We start from the raw sequence: 17,228 nt of genomic DNA on the forward strand, positions 1-17,228 counted from the left end.
AATTTTCAAAGACGCTACTGTCTGGTGGGACATCAGAAGAACTGCCAATTTTTACAGATGCACAGAAAGCCAGCCACTGTTTGTACGTGTATACATGCCTTCACGGATTCTCACACTGTCTTCTATAGAACCACCAAGTTCTTACTGGGTTACCTCCAGTGTCTATATCCAAGCATGCGTGAACCTAGAGCTTTGCTTTACTCACCTTACTTTCGGACTAGTTGCAATAACTGCTTTACAGGTTCTCACTATTAGGCCAGTCATTATTCGCTGAATCTGAGTATTCTTCTAACAGGCTCCCTCGCATCTTCATTTCCTGTATGCATACGTGTGCAGCACGAAGGGTATAAACTAAGAGGCATGGCATTCCTTGGCACCTCAAGGAAGCTTTTGTAGTTCTCCAAGGGTCAAGAAAGAATTAGAAATGTAAGACATGCATGACGTGCAAGAGCAAGATGTACGCTGACACAACTTATCCAAAAACAAAACAATAAAAGAGATCTTCCAGCAGTACTGTATCTTTGAAAAGGTCTTTATTCTGGACGTTACTATTACAGACACATCAAGTAGTGATGAAATTACTCCTGAAAGGAAGCTGTCTGCTGCTTGAAATACAAGTACGTCTGGAAAAGAAAATGAACGGTACAAACAGTGAGCCACACTCAACATTTATCCATACCTGTGAATAAGACTTCACCATGTTAGCCATAGTGCACGTTTAATACCCTCTGAGGATAATATTTTGGTGACGATGAAAATCCGCTGTAGAACCAGAAAACATGCTTACATGTAGCAAATATCTGCACTGTCTTGGCGTCAATACTTTTGCATTTTGAGAAGGTGACATTTGGTCCCTTTTATTACACCAACAATGGGATTGTCACTCACCACTGAAGCACACAATTACTTTTGCACCAAGTACAGCACTGCCATCAAAGAAGGAATGGGATGGTAGGCCTAAATATGCCCTTTCAAGCCTTAGTTCTACAGAAAGCATTTCTACAAGTTTGGAAGACAAAAGAGCACTCGGCAGGCTCACAAATGTCTGCAGAAAACCTGTCACCAACTGTTTTTCTTTGCACTTAAAGCAGTTCAGCAGCATGTGGGAATTTTTAAATGAGTAGGGACTGGAAATTTTGGCCCATCTGTTCACATTTTGAAATAAAGAAATTATAGTTCACTTGGTTATCCACTCTGAAATAAAATTATAGTTCAATTGGTTATCCCATGCTGCTTCTGTTTCAGCATCTGCAGGAGTTGAGATAATGCTAAAAACTAAATCAAATGCTACTTTGCAAGCTTCTTTTGTTCCAACTCTTGCCTGCATGCCCCCAAAAGTGGCAAGACAACAAATGAAGAGGCAGCACATCACTTTTCTAACCTTCTTGTAGTATTAAGTCTCAACCGATCTCGGTAACCATAGCCAACAGGCGGCCCGTGGAACCGAAATGTGAGCTGGCTGTGAACTGTGAACCTGGCTGAGGCGAATTCCCGGTCGCAATCTGTGTTTGCTGATAACCTGTACACTCTAAAGAGCTAGCAGCCAACTGAGGCTTTGAATACAGTTGAGCCTACTTATAACGAACCTGACAGTCACACGGATTGCGTTCATTGTATCTGAAATCTGTACTAAGTGGACTCGCCTTATTACAGTCAAAAGACAATGTCAGATAAAAGTAGCGTTTCATTTTTTTAAAAGTGCACTGTGCATGTTTGTTCCCTCAAAGCAGACCCTATCAAGCCAATTTTCTAAGCTTGGTCATATGATTCTGGCCGAGACCCTTCTGGCTGTGGATAAGCCGCTTTAGGGATGCGATAAGTGTTTGAGGTGTTTACAGCCAGTAGCGGAGGGTCTAGAGCTTCGCCTTCAAACCTTGACTAAGAAATAAGGGCCTAGCAACGAAGCTACTACAGTGTACCTTTCTTTTATCAGGAAAGGAACACCTCTTGTGCCAAAAACGTGCTCTCAGCCTGTGCGGTAACCCTCTTCTGTAGAGGAGGTTGTGCTTCAGAGGATCTGGGTTGGGATTGCCCTCACTCCAGCTGTAACTCAGAAATAGCCTCATTTTCGAGATCTCCTCCCTCGACTTGGGTGTCCAATATGTCAATGCAAAGATATTGAAGCCAACACTCATCACCTGCTGTGGGACTGCCCAGCACGGACGCCTAGAAGAATCTGGCTCTTAACAGCATAGGTCGGCACACTCACTCATGAGTGCACTCATATCGCCTCACACTTACATCAGTGAGTATGAGTGCGAGTGAGTGGATGCGAGTGTAGGTGGTCATGAGTGTGAGTGAGTGGTTGTGAGTGCGAGTGAATGGATGTATGGGTGGTCATGAGTATGAGTGCGAGTGAGTGGATGTGAGTGTGAGAGAAGAGTGGTGATAGGACATGGGTGAGTGGTTGTGAGTGGCGGCAAACTTCAGGCGACAGCGAAGTTTGACGCATGTGCTAAGCTATTTTCATGTTCACAGTTGAGGGAAGTAAATATTCACGGGCCCTCGAGGCAGCATAAGGCATCATGCCAGTGTCTATTTACAACCGAAGCAGAGGATTACAACGTCACACGAATAGCAACTTTTCATTGCTGTTCACCGTACTAGTTCACCGTTGGCATGGGTGCAGGCCAAATTCGCGGGTGCAGTTTTGTCAGCTCCCTTTATCGAATTTCACATTGCCACTGTTGCAAAGGCAGATGTCTCTTTACATGCCTCCTACACGGCTCGAGCTCATATACACCCATGGATGCGGAACCCATGGCTGCAGGATCAAATACAAAAATTTTCAATGCACATAATTTCCGCAGGTCAGCATGGCAACTCATAATGTCAGCTCTTCCTCCTTTTCTACCAAGTTCTCAGAAGCTTAGAAGAGTGCTTCGAGTCACCGTTCTGTTTAAACTCTTATCTAAAGCCCAGAATATTGTGTGCCTATGAAACCATAATCTTTCCAACAATAAACTATTAGATCTTTTTGTTCATTACACCTTGAATTTGTTCAAGCAGGCCTACTGTACAAAAGGAGAATCAGCCTGTGGCAGTGCCGTTGCCGCCTCCATGATTTAATGATAAAATTTGATGATGAGGTTCATATAAAGTGCATCTGGCCTAAGTATACAACAAATCCTATCATTTCCACATGACAAGAACTTCGATTACTCTAATAAAAGCACTGTATTACATTCGACACCTATCCACACCAGGTGTTCATTAGCCTATATCATACTGTAAGCCCGATTCTTTTTGCACGCGTGTAGGTATGAAGCTGCGCTCCAGTCGTTTAGCTTAGCACATGGCACGTACATGACATTTCACAGTTCATACGACCATTTTAGATCCTGGTACGAGAAAAAAAACTTTGTAAAAGTTGAAAGCATAGAGTCGAGAGTTTTCTTGGCTCATGCGAACAATTTCTTTTTCAACAACTTACTCTGTTGATTTGGCCTCTTCCGATGAAGACCAAAAAACCAAACATCCTCTGAATCTATATCCATTCAAAACTTGAAAAGCCGTCAACTCCGTTACTCTGAAAACCACTCAGAGATGACAATCCCAGAGTTGCGGCCAGGGATAATTACCATTTGAGCAGTCGTGGCAACTCTTAACGTCTAGGCCATTTCTTACAAACATGTGCAGTGGTCCATGTTCCCACACACCACATCACTTGAAAGTAGCAGCAAGTTAATGATTTAGAACATATGAAAAGTTAATGAAATGGAAACAGCGCATGAAAGGACAGACATAAAAAAGGAACTGAAACGAGACAGTGCACCATGCAACTCCTGCTTGATGAAAAGGACATTACTGCATCAAACTGTACTCAGAAATAGCAAATAGGTAGCTTGTTTTCATGATATTCTGAATTTATAAAAAAAAATGGAAATAAATTTTTTGTTCACTAATGTATATCCACCTATCAAAAATTATACGAGGTCTGTTATAAAAGTATCCGACTTTATTTTTTTGTGCGAACACCTGATGGATATGAAACAAGCGCGCTTACAGCAGCCGAACTTGAACCCTCGTGCGCATGCACGAATTTTTTCCCGCCTGCCGATAGCGTCAGTCACTGGAAAGCAGCGTTTGAGTGAGGGAGTGCGCAGTGCTCTCGTCGGTTTTTTGTTGCAAGGAAAATGGCGGAGCGAGAGGAGCAGCGCTACTACCTCAAATTCTGCCAGAAACTTGGCGATAGCCAAGTGGAAATTATTCGAAATGTTCAGACGGCTTTCGGTGATGATGCTACGAGCAGCACACAGATTAAGCAGTGGTGCAACTGGTTTAAAGACGGCCGCACATCCGTGGAGAGAGAGCCACGCTCCGGTGGGCCACCAACATGCCGAAATGACCAGGTAATTGCCGAAGTGAACGCTGTGGTGATGCGGGACTGTTGTGTGACTATCCGAGAAATTGCGGAAGAGGTGGACATCAGCAATTTTTCTGCACATTCCATTATCACCGAACATTTAGCCATGGAGAGAGTTGCGGCGAAATTCGTGCCGGAGCTGCTGACGGTGGAGAAAAAGCAGCTTTGTGTTGAAGTCTCACAGGAGATGCTGGATTCCACAAACAGTTACCCTGACTTCACCGACGCCGTAATCACTAGTGACGAGTCTTGGGTGTACGGGTACGACCCGGAAACCAAATCCCAGTCGTCACAGAGGACGCATTTCACGTCACCAAGACCAAAGAAGGCCCGCCAAGTGCGCAGCAATGTCAAAGTGATGCTGACTGCTTTTTTGACTCCCTCTGTGTGGCACACCACGCGTACCCACCCCACAGGGTCAAAGAATGACTAAACAGTACTACAGGGATGTGCTCCATCGCCTACGTGGTGCTGTGCGGCGCAAGAGACCGGAACTGAGGTCAACAAGAAATTGGCGCATCCCTCACGGCATTGCTCCTGCACATTCCTCGCATTTGATTCAGACTTTTCTGGCGAAAAACCAGACTCCTGTAGTTCAACAGGCTCCTTACTCTCCTGATATGTCCCCCTATGACTTCTGGCTGTTTCCTAAAATCAAGAGGTCATTGAAAGGAGCGCGATTTCAGAAAAGAAAGGACATTATGGCTGCAACGACAGCAGAGCTAAATTCCATTCCGAAAAGGGTCTTTTCGGAATACTTCCAACAATGGCAGCACCGCTGGGAGATGTATATGGAGCCCCAAGGAGACTACTTTGAAGGTTATTAGGTTTCTAACGCTCCAGTTATGCCAGTTTTTTTTCTTCGGCCAAAGGTTGATACTTTTCTAACAGACCTCGTAAGCACTAATAGTGGTGACCAACAAGCAATAATTTGCATTAATTAAAATTAATTACATTAATTTAGAGTTCATTTAATTTTGCGGCTCTTGCCGTAAATTCGCCTTTTTGCCGCGGACAATAAATAAAGTGTGCAAAGTAAGAACATCTCGCATTTAAAAAATTTTTGCATTTTTTATTTTATATATTGATGTGCCAGAAAAAAGTAAACAGCATAGCAAGCTTGGCTGATTAAAACTCATCTACATTCTATATTTTTTTTATCCTGAACCCGTCTGAACCGGTTCAGTACAGTCCGAACCATTTTGAACCGGAATGGAATGTCGCTCTGGAGCCGAACCCGGACCTGAACCCAAAAAGTGTAAACCCGAACCTGAACCGAACCCGAAAAAATTCCAGTTCGACACCGTGTTGAAAACTGCACCTCATAGTATTTAAAAAAGCATTTTGGTTACATGTTGTTTTCCATCATCTTTTTGTGGACATGTATTTTTTTTTATAACATAGATGTTCAAGTTCTGCACTTTTTTATCAGTTTCAATTGAAAGTTTTATCATAAGGAATGCTTTTGTAGAGCACTGAAGCCTAGTCGTCACAGGTCTTTGTTGTGATCACTTTGCTTCATCACGGTGACAGTGCCTACATAGTAGGTGAGAAGGAGGAAGTTTCACAGCAACAAGCCAGATTGTCGAAGTGTTCGTTTTGCAAAAATAGGTCTCCTACCACAGAAACAGCCTGCCAACTGCTGTTCTACAAGCAGCTAGGCCAGTGTTTGTGGCTTTATCACTGCCAGGTCATCTAAGAAGGTGACTCCACGGCAGGACACTCAAAACCACCGAATAAATGAATCAGCTGATTTGATACCGCTGTCCTAAAACAACATTTCTTGGGACTGACAGGTTGAAGACTGCAACTTGCAGTGATGTAATATATCTATGGTGATGATACAGCAGAAAGTGCAAGTTTTAAATACACATAGCATCCAATCAAGTGTAACCCGAGAAGTTTGTCTCAACCGGCTTGTCAAGCAGCGTGTTGCCTTGCTGCTGCCAAGGAGCTTGTTGCTGAGTTCTGAAGTTCCTCCGAGAGCAAGAAACGTCAGAGAGAATAAACATGAAGGCTTCGGAGGAGATGCCAATAAAGTCAACAAGTGCATGTATTCTGCTGGTGCATTCTCAACTGCTGTAGTATATGCGCAAACATAAAATTGCGTTTTTCTCAAAATCACCCTTTTGAAAATTTTTAATCCTTTTCTCAATAACTGACTACCTGACCGACTAAACTGAAATTTTCTCGGATTGTAATTAACTCCCTTGCAAATAGTTTGAAGGAAATAGCAAATACTGGAACTGTGCATATGACATTAGTAAACATGGGTAATAGGATGGAAATCGCCAGCACTCAATAAATAATTTTTGATCGATTTTCTTTTGTCCTGCAGCTTCCGTTCCAGGCTGCCGAACGAAGGTTCTGTCGCCATAGGTGTATATGAAATTGAATGACGTATACAAAAGCTACAATATTTTCACTGCTTTGTATAAGTTAATTCCTGTAAACTTATGCTAATCTGCTTCAGAAGCCAGGATGACAGCAACTGGATAAGGAGCTAATATAGAGCAGTTTTTGTGGGCCTCACGTGATCTTATACTCACTTGTGACGTTGCAACCATTGTTCGGCAACCTGAAACCAATACAGGAACTGTGTGGCAAGAGAAATTCAATTAGAAATTATTTACTGAGCATAGGCAAATTTCGTGCAGTGATTCATGTTTACTAATGCCCTACACAAATCCAAAGCACAAATACACTAAGAAAAAATTGATTTGTCTACACCTATAAGGTATCAAGGCCATCCACAAATAAATCACTCAAGACATGAGTCGGAATTTTTATGACGACCAGGTTAGGAACAAATGCTTTCATATAGCATTGGTTCAGCACTGAGCACAAGAAAACTTTTCGTCAAATAAAGTAGTAAACCATCTCGCACTGAAAATAGCACCAGGGCTGTTTTTCACTTGGAGGACTGAATGGTTACACCTGCCTCAATTTGAATTAACCTCTTTGAGCACTTTGACGGAATTGTTGGGGCATGACATGGAAAGTGAAAATTTTCAATCCTTCTTTTTAATGTGAGAGGCCTGTCATTCACAATGGCATCGAGACAGAGGAGCCATTGTAGTGTTCACTTGCCACATTTAAACAACGCAGGAAATGAGCTTCTTGAACAGTCTCAGTACAATCACTGATGTCATTCAACGCCAATTATGCTCTAGCTGAACGCAGCCACAGTGTTGGCCAAGACGCACACAGCTTTGCGCGAACACCTTACTCGGTTGGGCCTTTCTCTGCTTTGAATGCCACATTTTACTGTAACATTAGTATAGCTGTTCGGCATCGGGAAGTCCGGCTTCACAGCGGAAAATGATCGGTAACCTGCTACTTGTGCTCACCTCAACTAGCAAATGACACCAGTGTAAATAAAGTCGGCAATGTGCGCTCGGACTTTAGGCTGGTTTTTCTAGCAGTGTCGGGCTGGCCCCAGTAACCTGCCTAGTCTAGACTGCAGGCCTGTTAATACTGCTTGTCAGCATGTTTCTGAGCTGTGTGCAAATAAAAAAAAATGCATACAAATACACGGCAATGCAGGTCTCTCGAGCCCCTCAAAGACTTCGTTTCGCACGAACAGGCGTATTACAATTACCAGCTTCACGGGGGCTTCTTGTACCTGGTCTGCAGAGAGGAGATTAGCTGTTCTTTTCAAGTAACGAAAATCAATACCTTGCATATCTTATCGTCAACATCACCGGCTAGAAAACTCGCTGCACAAGTTCACCGCAATCCGGCCATTCGTTGCCACAGGCTCCTCTTGCATCTGCTCGTCAAAAGGTTCGCTGTAACTGAATGCAGGCACGATTGTCAATTCGAGAAACCGAAGCGATGCGGACTGCAGGACTCGAAACGCTAAAGCAACCGAAAGCAAAAACCGCCAAAAGAAGTCGCACGAATCTACGACGAATTTTAAAACTTCCTGCAACGTTAGCGCAGGCCACAGTAACGCCATCTGGTGTTGAAATGTGAAAATATTTTATGCGCTGTGATTCGCACTTAGCAAAGCAAAGCTAGTACCATGGCTAATTCAGTCCAGCCAGGGCCTATTTTTTTAGGTAACTTAACCGAGCAACGTTTTTAATAACATCATGTGGAGTTATTTCGCACCTTTCTGCCAACCACTGAAACGGCTACATTTGACTATGACTGCCTTAGCTTGAAAATCCAAATCAAGCTGATCCACAGTCGGCGGAGTCTTGTTTGCATGGTTGTTTGAGTTAAAATCGAAAATAGAGGAAGTTTATCCCTCATTCGTTCTGCTTTTGGCGCGAGGAGGCAAAGCGAATATCACGCGTGTTATTTAAAGGCAAAGAATATGCCTAAAAACCCAATAACACTGACGAATTCTCACCGAAGCGGGTGACTTGGGCGCCGCCATCTTGACAAAGCTATTTTCCTAGCATGAGCACGCGCGCTAAATTCGAAAGAGAGCAAAGAGAGCGTACGTAACGCGAACGTACATACGTAAGATCTAAATTCAGGCGTATACAAAGCAAACTTACAACGTTACAAACTTCATAAACGAAAACAAAACATGACCTCGCTCGTTTCTTTTTTTTAAATCCAAAAAGTTTAAACACGATTGAACACGATCCGAAATCAAAACAGCCGTGTGCTGCTGTTGCATTTATAAATATACCGGGAGTTTCAGCGAACACTTTCAAAAAATTTTATAGATAGACTTTTGGGGGGAAATATGGCTTTTACGGCACAGTATTACCAGTGTTGGCGAACACCAGAAAACTGGTGAATCGTCGTGAGTAGTAAGCCAGTTCACGAATTTTTAATAATTAACTTCTTAACTAGCTCACCTAGGCGCCTAATTGCAGTTAGAGATTTGTAGCTGGTCTTTAGTAACAGCCACATCAGTTTTTAGAAATCAGAAAACGCGATTACTCTTGGCACTGTGGCTGAACAAAATTTGGCTTTTTCGACTAGTTACATGCACTGTAGCAGTTGCTTTACCTCCATGCTTTCGAAAGCCCGTGGTATTTTCGCATGATGCAGCCAGATTTTGCCAAGTCATGACAGCGAGGGTAACCTCGATTTCGAAACTCTATAAACTGATATAGCTATTACTGACGACCAGCTACAAATCTCTAATTGCAACTAGGTGCCTAACTCTACTAGTTACAGATGTAATTATTAAAAATTAGTTAACCAGCTCACGACTTCAGACAAAACACCACTTTTCTGGTGCTGCCAACACTGGTAACACTGTGCCGCAAAAGCCATATTTTTACCCCAAAAAGCCTATTTATAAAAATTTTCGAAAGTTTTCGCTGAAACACCCGGTATGTTTCAACATGAAAAAGAAAACAAAGCAAACTCATGTACAAATCTCATAAACGACACCGAAACACTACTTCGCACGATTTTATTTCCTGCGCTCTTCTGAGCTTGGTCTTGTCTCCAATGCTATATGTCCGCGCTGGCAGTTCACGGACTTGCTGCCTGCGGTGGTTGACGACACAGCACTTCACAGTGCTGAATTGTAGCTCTCCTCGTGGAAAGCAATGGCGGAGGCGGCTACCTCAGATTGTGTAGAAGATCGCGAGTCCTCTATACCTGATGTGAAAGTGTTCCGCTCCAACTTGCAACATGCCGCAGATGCTGACCACTGGATGCAGTTGTACAGCGCTCAAATCAACACTTGTTGAATCACTAAAAATGTGTGCACAAACAGCATACCGTAAGACTGTATTTTGCATTTGTGCACTTGGTTCTTTCACAAGTGAGAAACTGCGTAAAGTGAGCGCACTAACCTAGCCTATAGCTTTGTTTCACCTGTTTGCCAATGTGATAAACAGTGATCACAGGACAACAAAATCTGCAGCCTCAAACGGGGGTTGGCTTGGATACAAATGCCCCTGAAGACCCTCCAGAGGATAATGAAAGATTACTTCGAGGCGAATTGTGATTGAGCCAATTTTTGTGTGCGTGTGAAACATAACGATAAATGTTTGATCTTTTTGTTTTATTTCTTTTGCGACTTGTGTAATTAGTGACCATAACAATCACGCCACGATCATTTAGTCGCATGATAGGCTGCTTATTGCCATCAGTTAATTCTGTCTAGAGTACACCTTACTGACATGCCAAACTGCTTTTTTAGGGTAGAAGTGGTTATAGCAACGTAATAGTTACAATGAAGAAATTCTGATTCCCCTGTAATGAGAGGTTTGATTGTATGAGTATATGTGAGAAATTCTGCCAAGTCGAGCACTCGAGCATTAAGAAGTGCAGTAAAAAGAGTTTGGAACATTTAAACACCATCACCCAGTTGTTGGTGCATTGACTTCCTTAAGCAGAGAATGACAATGCAAGGCGGATGGAAAGAAATCAATGTTACACATTTACTCAGCTGTTATTTCATTCCCACCAGGAATGAAAGCATAGCCTCTACCTCTCAGCGAAGTATAATGGGTGCTCATGGCAATACAGCTTCTCATGTGATAATGCCGTTCCTGAATGCTTGTGTGTGCCTGCTGTTTTTAAGGTTTGAAGATGTTTTGAAATTTGAGTCTGGTTACAACTCAGATAATGCCATTCCTGAATGTTTGTGCATGCCTGCTGTTTTTAACGGTTTGAAGATATGTTTTCAAATCTAAGTTTGGTTACAACTTAGATTTTGTGCACTTTGTTCGGTTTACGGTTGATTATGTCACATGTTGATGCTGCATGAATTCATACATTAACACTCAGTATGACCTGCAAATCTCTAATGGTAAGCCTATGATGGTTCACAGCTTCTAGCAACCCAGCATGCTACTACTTATGGCCTCAATTATCCTGGTTGGCAGGTGAACGACAGGTGCAACCAATGTGGCAACATAGACCACAATGACATACTTCCTCTGGCATCACATCGTCTCCATGCAGATATCTGCACACAAAAACGAAATTTTTGGTTTATTGTCCCTAGTCCATGAATGCTTTAACGTCTTCTGTGTGCTCCATCATTTGTATAGTCTTCACACTTAAACATTTTAGAGAGCACGGATATTTATATTTACCACAAAGCACGGTGAACCATTCTGTGCTGCCCCACACGCTGAATGATTACCGGCATTTTCTGAATTAGGCACACACGGCGGAGCCCGTTTCAATGTGAGGTCAATCGTAAACTTCTGACTCCCAAGAATGAACGATGCAACAACCTACAACTTCGGGCTGCAAAGAAACACACAAAGAACAAAAAAAAAACACAAAGAGAAAGAACAAAGCACACGGAAGACCAAAATTCTCATAGTAGCAAAGATCAAGACAAGAGTACTTGTCAAGGAGAGGCTACGATACAGGCGTGTGACTAAATCTGCCTTGAGCTAAAATAGGAGAAGGGAAACTTCGTCTGCTCAGGCTAGTCGGCCAGGCGGAAGGAAGGAAAACCTCAAAGACGGCATGAAACAAGAGAAACACGAGGAAATTATATGATCATGGCAGGTGTCATTTCGCTATTATACCTGTTTTCGAAAATTTATCTGTGCCTGTGTGTTCCAGGGATGACAACACATTACCTCGGCGTAACACATTTTTGACCAGAGGGTAGTCAAAGGCTCTTTAAAGTGATGCAAAGGATTGTGGAAAAGCAACGTGCAACAAGCTAAATACAGATGTTTCAGTTAGAGTGAAACAGGGCCAAGAGTCAAACTCGCCAGGTCAGAAATCAGCTTTTCATGTAATTATGTTTGCAACAACCCCTTCTGATCAGTATAAAATTGCAATACATGGCAGTGAAGCTCTTTCAAAATTGTGAAATTCAGTGAAACAAGTTTACTGTAAATGTCCACAACTGAACTGCTATAGCCGACAATTATCATGCACTGAATGGCACCGAAGCATTAGTCAGTGTCATCAAAAATGTAAGAAGCCATGGGTGTGATGCAAAAAGAATGCAGTGCCTTACTCAGGTAGGCTGTTGATACCTTTGCCGACTAACTGATGCTGAAATACTTCAGCACTGCAAATACAAAGCAATGCAGAGAGCTTTTAAGACGTGTTATGCACCACTTTTTAACAAAAGTATAGCTGGAGATGACTGAATTGAATGAAGAAACTCAAGTGAAATTATTACAGCCATCAGTGCACACACCATCAGCAGCTGCCTTGATTGTCATGTCCAGAACAGGTAGAGAAGCTTTTTTCTCTAGTAGCAGTGACAATCAAACTTTCATCAAATGTAACAAAGCACTGGAAGTCAAATGCAAATAAGAATAAAAAAATAGTGGCTAATGCTTGAAAAGCTGGGAGCGCTGGCGTCAGAACCATATTTGCTAGAAATTTATTCCAGAAGGAGCTTGATGGAGAGATATTCTAATAATGACTTGTAGCACTGACAATCAAGATGTTTCACAAAACGATTAACACCTATAATAAGACTGATAACACCTGAACGAAGACATTGTGGAAGATGTGCCACCAACTCCAGAAAAGTACTTGACCTGGAGACATTTACTTTCCCTACCTGAAGCAGATGCCTTCAGACACTGTATGCACAAAAGATGAAATGGCAACAGAAAGTGGTGACCTCCTAGGAACCACAAGAACTCCCAGCTCACTCTCTCCTTTTCTAGTCTACTTTTCCGATAAATGCCCCTCCCTTCAAGCACCTCACAAGTCCTCAGCTGTGGTCTCTTCCCAAGATGCTGAAACCTTTTTCACTGGAGGCTCACCGGAGTTAGTTTCGCACTTTACATAATTATCTTTGGCTCTGCCTTGTGCAGGTCATACTGAGGAGAATACACACGCCCTTCCTTTCATTCTGTTTTGATGTGTGGTATGCCTACCTTCATACCACATCTCTACTTTCTATACTGAAATACATTTGAGTTTTAATTTTTTTTGCAGAGGAGGAGTCACTAAGTTACTATAAAAATTCTATTTGCCCTGTGCTGGTTTTCTTGTGCACAGTGGTGTAAAATTAACTGTTACATGCCTGATGTTTAAGTGTATGCGTTGACATTCTTTGGTATGTATGTACTGGTATGGATTCGGTACACTACCACATCTTTTACGACTACTGCAAGTGAATGTCATCATGGCATGCACATTTGAGCTATCATACAAAACAAATGACATCTATATTAGCACATCACCAAACAAGAATGGCCTGCAAATAACTGTAAATAAAGATAAGCAAACATTCCAAAGCACCAAAAGCCTTGCTATATGCTGAGTCCGAGTAAGCAGCTCTACAGCAGCCCAACAGATCCAAAATGTAGTGGTCATGCCTGGCCACCTATGAACGCTCTCTGCCAGGTCTGGCACTGGATACATGCGGCCCCTCCACAGGAGCTAGAATTGGATAACTATTGGGGTTGTGCCTCAAAATGCTCAATGACAACATTCCTTTAATCTCAATTATTTACGCTATTGTTGCATGCACTTTATGACAAGTACAGCTTGGCATGTGTAAGGCTGTGCATGACTAGGGTAGCCTAAGTGTCAACACCTAGGTGGGGGTTTATTCGGGGTTTATCGAAAAACATGTCCAGGAAATACACTAGGTAAAGTGCATTGTGGCCATATCAGTTTTTCACACACATAAAAATCGAATTCCTTAGAAAGGAGACTATCAAACATTCTAAATACAAAAGTAAAAATAGCCAAAGCAGGCAATCTTTGGTTACAATAAGTGTTACAGCTGCCAAACTGCCACAAACGACTGAAGTGGATCAAGAAAATTAGCAAAACAAAAAAATGACCCGGCAGCAGTAATATTTATTGCATATGTCTGTTCTTATACTCAGCAACAATGGCCTAAATGAATAGAAATGGTTTGAAAGGCTTTGCAGGCATCTAAGGTTCATGAAATGATAAGTCTTGAAATCACCTCTTCTCAACCCTGTACTTGTGTTGCCGCAATCTGAAGTGTCATTTGCTGCAAGTAAAAAAAAAAACAAGCTGAGTGCAGCTACTCGGTATCCGTAGCATTTATAACTGAGGCAATGTAGTACTGCGAGAGCAGACATTGCAGAGAAACAAGCCACAGGCAGAGGAGAGGACACCTTGAGAGTAACCTGCAGCACATTTCATTCTTTTAACAGAGCTACTCAAGGCTCACAGGTCACCTGTCTATCAATGAAATAATTTGTCTGTGGACCCAACTTGCTCCTCGCATAGAATCACTCCAAAGAAAGGCAAAACATTTATCGAAGCCGCACTTTTCTGCAGCAATTTAAACAAGCAGCATCTGTTAGCACATGGACAATGTTTGTACCATGAATGGTTGGTGCTTACCACCTTGTAACCAATGCACTCATTTTGTGAGTCCACTGTCCACACATAATGTACACAAACTGGGCCAGTCAGTTGTGCTGTTTTCTGGCAGGTAAGCACTTAAGTCTGCTTACATGGAGCAATGTGAAAGCATGTGTTTTGAATAAAGGAAAAGTTTTTGAGAAAAGGACACAGTAGCTCTCAGATCTCCACACCTCGGTGAACACCTCAACCGCATCTTACGTGAAAATGTAGCCTCAGGAAGCGTGCAGTTGAAGGTGCATATGTCATCGGCCCGAACCCCTGTCACAAGCTAGCCACCAACCCGACTAAAACACTAAAATTAAAGCCACAGTTGTGTATATACAAGACGTCTTACTTGCCTATAGGTGACATCTACTTAAACGAATGCAATTTGAAATAAATTAATGGAATTAGCATATCATATAACAAAATCTGCTGTGGGCTACCACTGAGTATGAATATCTCCAGATGGTTAAGAGCAGTACCATCAAATAACCTTGTGCACAAATGTAAACCACCTGCCATATGCAATAGACAGCATGTATTTATATATCTGCACATGCAATAACCAGCGTGTGTTTATTTGCAGCTAATGTACAAAATTATTTTTTTCCGCATGCAGACATGTCTAGGCTAAATTGCTTACATTCTCCCCTCCCAACAAACACTTTCTTTTTCTAGCCAGCTGGGAAAAATGTATTGGGTCCAAATGAATGACTTGATGAATGACTCAATGGTAGATTTTTTTTTTATGGGGGGAGGCCGGTAGCTATGTTCACACTTCCACAGCTACGATCGTACACACCCTCCTGTGATAAGTACTGCTAAAGCCACCTTATCCATAATCCATTGTATTATTTCTTAACACATGAATAGCTCACTAAACAGAAACGTGTTGCTTCTAGCAAGAGCGGTAATCTGTCGTTACCCCTGCCAGTTTTATTTAGGGCAAATGCACTGCTCTCCTCCTTGCATCGGATCAGAAGTTAACCGCGATACAAAGTATGAAGTTGCAACCAACCTTTAGCAACAAACGGTTGTCACTCAACCGCAGAATAGTAGACGAGCCACATCGCTCTTCGCAGCAGCCTGTGAAACGGCGTCTCCCTCGCTTGTCCCATTTCTCCGCTTCTGGAGGCACGACGAAGTGGAGGGCTTCAGAGCAGAAGTTATTTTGTGCCGAAGGGAGATTGCAGGGCAAACTGGCTCTGTGCACAAAAAGGGTAAGCAAAGCGAAGGTAGCGAAGGCACCGAGTGGCCCGATCGACTGCAAGCACGCGAGCAGCGGCGTTCCAATGTTGTCATGACAACGCCGGATGTGACGTTGCAGACAAGCAGCGCAACTAGCGGCCGATGCGTCTACGTACGCTGAAATGGAAATACGCCGCCGGGCGACGACCTGCGCTGCTCCCAGCTGGCTGCCCTAGTCGTCACTAAGCCTAGCTGGTTTCATATCGATGCCGCAGCTGAGGGCGCTTCGGATCCTGGCCAGCGCTAGTAATTACGATGCTGCTTTCGTCACCGCTTTATTGTGGACCGCGTATCATAATAATATCAAGACATGCTCGACATCCGCGACGCCTTCAGCAGCGGGGCTAGCAAACAACAGTCCAACCGCATGGAGCAGAAGCGGCTATATGGGAAGAAATTTGCTTGTGTCGCAGTTATCACTTGTATCAGCAACAGTGGCGAGCGATCTTCAAAAATCATTCATTTTCTACATTCCTGTACCCAAGGGCTTGGTATGAACGCGAACAAGCAATATTGGCGCATTTTTCTGACGCCGGCGGCCCGCATACTGCAGGCTGGTAGGCCGGCCCTGCAGAGAAGCGCGCCTCTGTCATCATGACGCTTGTACAACCGCGGTGCATATCAAAACCGTCACGACAACCTAATCTTCGCTCGGGTCGTTGTAGCACATTGCTAATAGCAGTTTAGAGGACCGAGCGCGAGTGCAGGAGGCGCGGCCAAAGCAGGCGAAACTCATGAAAGCGCGCAAACAACGTCATTCCCGAGAGTTTCCGCTTCAAACGAGAATCTAACGAGAAAGCGACCTGCTGGTCGCGCTTGCAAGTGTATAGTTCACTATATGCAAGTGTTAACAACTGTGTCGTCACCGCGGAGGCACCGCGGTTCGCGCGCCGCGCACTAGATGGCGCTTAATTTTCTAAAGGGTCTTATAAGATATAAAGATTATAGATTCTGAGGGAAAATGTTTAGAGGGAGACGATGCTGTGAACTACATTACGTCATTTATAGCTCCGACTTTTAGCAACGACAATGGGGTAATCTCCCCAAGTGAGACTGACTAGTCTTAACTGGGAAAAGGCGGAAGCGAATATTCCTAAAACCACATCCGCAGGGATAGAAGAAATTCCAATTAAGCTGATTAATGAACTTGGACCAAGAAGCAAGGAAGCGCTGATAAAAGCATAGGAGACAGTCATAACAAATCAGCAAATTCCGCACAGCTACAGACAGAGTAAAATGAACTTGATTTATAAAGGGAAAGGAGATAAGATGAACATAAAATCCTTCCGTCCGATTACGATAACATCTGTTATGTACAGGCTGGCAATGCAGGCGGTGAAATTAAAAATGCAGTCATGGG

The 17,228-nt window shown here is 43.1% G+C and overlaps 1 long non-coding RNA gene across 5 annotated transcripts; it reads right to left on the reverse strand.

The window, feature by feature from the left end:
• Positions 1-514: 514 nt before the first annotated feature.
• Positions 515-16,693, reverse strand: LOC149353251 (uncharacterized). 5 transcript variants are annotated; one of them, XR_016290946.1, is made up of 4 exons: positions 15,639-16,693; positions 9,944-14,255; positions 8,045-8,163; positions 515-623 (listed from the first exon to the last, which is right to left on the reverse strand). It is a non-coding gene; the product is annotated as an uncharacterized LOC149353251 (long non-coding RNA). The 5 variants fall into 5 exon arrangements; XR_016290947.1 differs by having other exon boundaries at positions 515-6,944; XR_016290945.1 differs by having other exon boundaries at positions 515-6,962.
• Between the last annotated feature and the right edge of the window lie 535 nt (positions 16,694-17,228).

This window comes from Amblyomma mixtum, chromosome 3 (assembly GCF_055824585.1).
Source record: "Amblyomma mixtum isolate Tamu chromosome 3, ASM5582458v1, whole genome shotgun sequence".
In the NCBI taxonomy this organism is placed as follows: domain Eukaryota; kingdom Metazoa; phylum Arthropoda; class Arachnida; order Ixodida; family Ixodidae; genus Amblyomma; species Amblyomma mixtum.